Below are 2815 nucleotides of genomic sequence, written 5' to 3'. Positions count from 1 at the left end.
GCTGCTGGATCTTTCGCTGCTGCAGGCTGCTCTCCTGCTCCAGCAGGGAGACCGAGTGGCTCAGGGCTTCGAAGGCCTGTCACAGAAACACGCAACACAGGGGGTTCATGGACCGAGCCCTGACACCCAGCCCTGCTGCCTCTGGTTATTTCCCAGGGTCTCTGAGTGTACAGGGAAAAGGAGAGTGGGGTTTAGCACATGGGGCAGCAGGCTGGGTGACAGGACACCACGGTTCTAGTCCCAGCTCTGGACTGAACTTGCTGGGTGGCCTTGGGCAAATCACTTTGCTGCTATGTGCCTCAGTTTCCCTTCCCACCTTTTGTGTGTTTACATTGTAAGCTGGATCAGGGACTGGCTCTCTTTAGGGGTCTGCGCAGCATCTGGCCCAATGGGGCCCTGATCCTGGTCGGGGTCTGTGCAGCGCTTCGCCCAATGGGGAACCCTAGGCACTACCGTAATGTACATAACAAATCCCCTCTCCCTGCTGGGGTTACCTTTGCCTGGGCATGGAGTTGGCTTTTGATGATCTCCAGCTCATTTGTCAGGATCTTCTGGGAATCTGGGAGCATCGCCTGGATCATCCCTGCTACAAAGGAAAGGCGGCTGGGGGTGAGTGGGGAGCCGGAGCCGGCATGGGGATGGAACCAGAGGAAGGACTTAAAAACATGCTGAGCCTGATTCTCTGTGCCACCCTGGCTCTGCACTGGCATAGGGGGCAGATTGGGCCATGGCTGGGGTACACTGCACTGTAGTTGTTCTCTGCTCCCCAGGGGCCCATGGATGGGGCCAAGCACAAGTTAGAGCAGCCCCAAGGCTGTTCTCCCTAACACCAGTGTCTTGACAAGGTCCCCCCTCAATCCCACAGCATGCCCTCCTCCCCACCTGGCTTGGGACACTGCCCCTCAGCCTGACCCCAGGTGGGGACCAACCCAAAGCCAGCTCATCTGCCCCCTAATGGGGTCCACCCTGGCTCCTCCCACCCCCCAACTCCCCAGTCAGGGCCAGGGAGCCAGGCTCCCTCCCCAGAGGGCATCCCACCCCACTGCCTGCTGAGGAGGGTGTGTGTCTTGGCTGGCCATGCCCGCTCGCTACCCTCCAGGTCTAGTGACCCCCGTCCCCACAAAGGATCAGCCAGGTCTGCCCCCCACCCCCATCACGGAAATGGGATGGTCTCTCACCATTTGTCTCGAAGGCCTCCGTCTCCAGCTGGGTCTGCAGGGAGGGGATCAGAGGGGGCCGTCAGCCTGTACCCACTGCACCGCTCTCCCTGTTAGCCCCTGCAAGCTCTGGGGTTGGGGATGATTGTCTAGGGGTCTGAGTGATGGACTCAGGCCATGGGGAGGAGGCTGGGAGTGGGGAGGGTGAATCTTGTGCCCTTTGGGGGGGACAGGAACCCCATTGTCATTGATGCCCAAGCCCCCTTATAGCGACTCTGGGAACACAAAGGGAGTGGGAAGAGCCCCATCCCCCGGACTATCCCTCTGGGCAAGGGGCCTCCCGGCTGGTGTGAAAGCAGAATAAGGGGGGCAGGATTGGGGGCATGCCCAGAGCTTGGCCATTTCCCTGCTTCCTGGGCAGGGCATGAATTAGAGCAGCCTCGAGGCTGCTCTCGATGTCACTGGAGACAGGAAGAAGAGCAGCACAAAGAGGGTTTAGAGCCATCACCCCCTGTCTGAGCCCCAAACGAGGGAGTGGGGTAATGGGGAGCTAGGCAGAGTCAGAGCCCCAGCACGATGGGGGCTTTCCAGCAGCAAGGACCAGGATTCTCCTTCCATCCCCAGCAGTGCGGAGTCGCTTACCAGCCCTGCATTGCTGCTGGCCCTGGATAAGTAGCCGCTGGGTGCATTACCCCTGTTCTTGTCCTCCTTGGAGACTGTGATCAAAGTGGTCTCCTGGAAACAAAGGGGGAGAATTCAGCTACCCACATACCCCCATCTGTCCCTCCCCCGGGAAAGGGGGGGTATCGGCTCAGTTTGGCAGTGGAAAGGGGAGGCTGCATTGTAAAATCGACACACCATTATATACAGGGAAGCTCAATTCACCTGCAAAGGTCCTAGACTGGAATAGCAGGGGGCTGCGGCTCAGGAATGAGGAGTCCCGGCAGAGCTGGTGGGCAGAATACCAAGGTCAATGTGCCCCTCGTGGGCAGGATGCCAGGGTCGATGGGCCACCAGTGGGTGGGATACCAGGATCGATGCGCCCCTGGTGGGTGGGATACCAGGGTCGACAGGCCACCGGTGGGTGGGATACCAGCGTCAATGGGTCCCTGGTCTGACCTGGGGTTAGGAGGCGGGATACCAGGGTCGATGGGCCCCCAGGGGGTGGGATACCAGGGTCGATGCACCCCTGGTGGGCGGGATACCAGGGTCGATGGGCCCCTGCTCCACTCCAGTGCAGTGATCCCTGTTCCCCCCGGATCTGGGCAGGGTGGGACACCCAGGAGGCCCAAGTCCCGGGTCTGTGCGAGGGCAGGCGGTGCCCGCCTGGGGCCGGGGTGATGAGCTGGGCCAGGGCTCAGCCCAGCTGCCCTGGTACCTTGGTGGTCAGGACCTGCCCCTTGAGCGCATCCATCGCCCCCGGGTCTCTGCCCCGCTGTCAGGGGCCCACGTGGACCCCAAAACGCGGGGGGGAGGGGAACAAGGGGGGGCGGGGTTTGACCCACCCAGGCCGCCACACGCCCCATGTAACAAAAAGAATCACAAAGGCAGAGGGGCGTGGCTTTCTAGCCCCACCCCCCTGCATGATCTCATGGTGCCCCTCAGTCCCTATTGGAGCTCCCCTTGCGAGCTGATTGGGCAGGACCCAGAAAGGGGGG

At 61.4% G+C, this 2815-nt stretch overlaps 1 non-coding gene across 1 annotated transcript; it reads right to left on the bottom strand.

Moving 5' to 3' along the window:
• Positions 1 to 1871, bottom strand: LOC140901072 (uncharacterized). Its single transcript, XR_013634845.1, has 4 exons — positions 1800 to 1871; positions 1179 to 1212; positions 495 to 586; positions 1 to 76 (listed from the first exon to the last, which is right to left on the bottom strand). It is a non-coding gene; the product is annotated as an uncharacterized LOC140901072 (transcript).
• Between the last annotated feature and the right edge of the window lie 944 nt (positions 1872 to 2815).

This window comes from Lepidochelys kempii, chromosome 20 (genome assembly GCF_965140285.1).
Source record: "Lepidochelys kempii isolate rLepKem1 chromosome 20, rLepKem1.hap1, whole genome shotgun sequence".
Classification (NCBI taxonomy): Eukaryota; Metazoa; Chordata; order Testudines; family Cheloniidae; genus Lepidochelys; species Lepidochelys kempii.
Note: the sequence above shows the minus strand (reverse complement) of the source record. Positions and strands in the feature narration are given on the sequence as shown.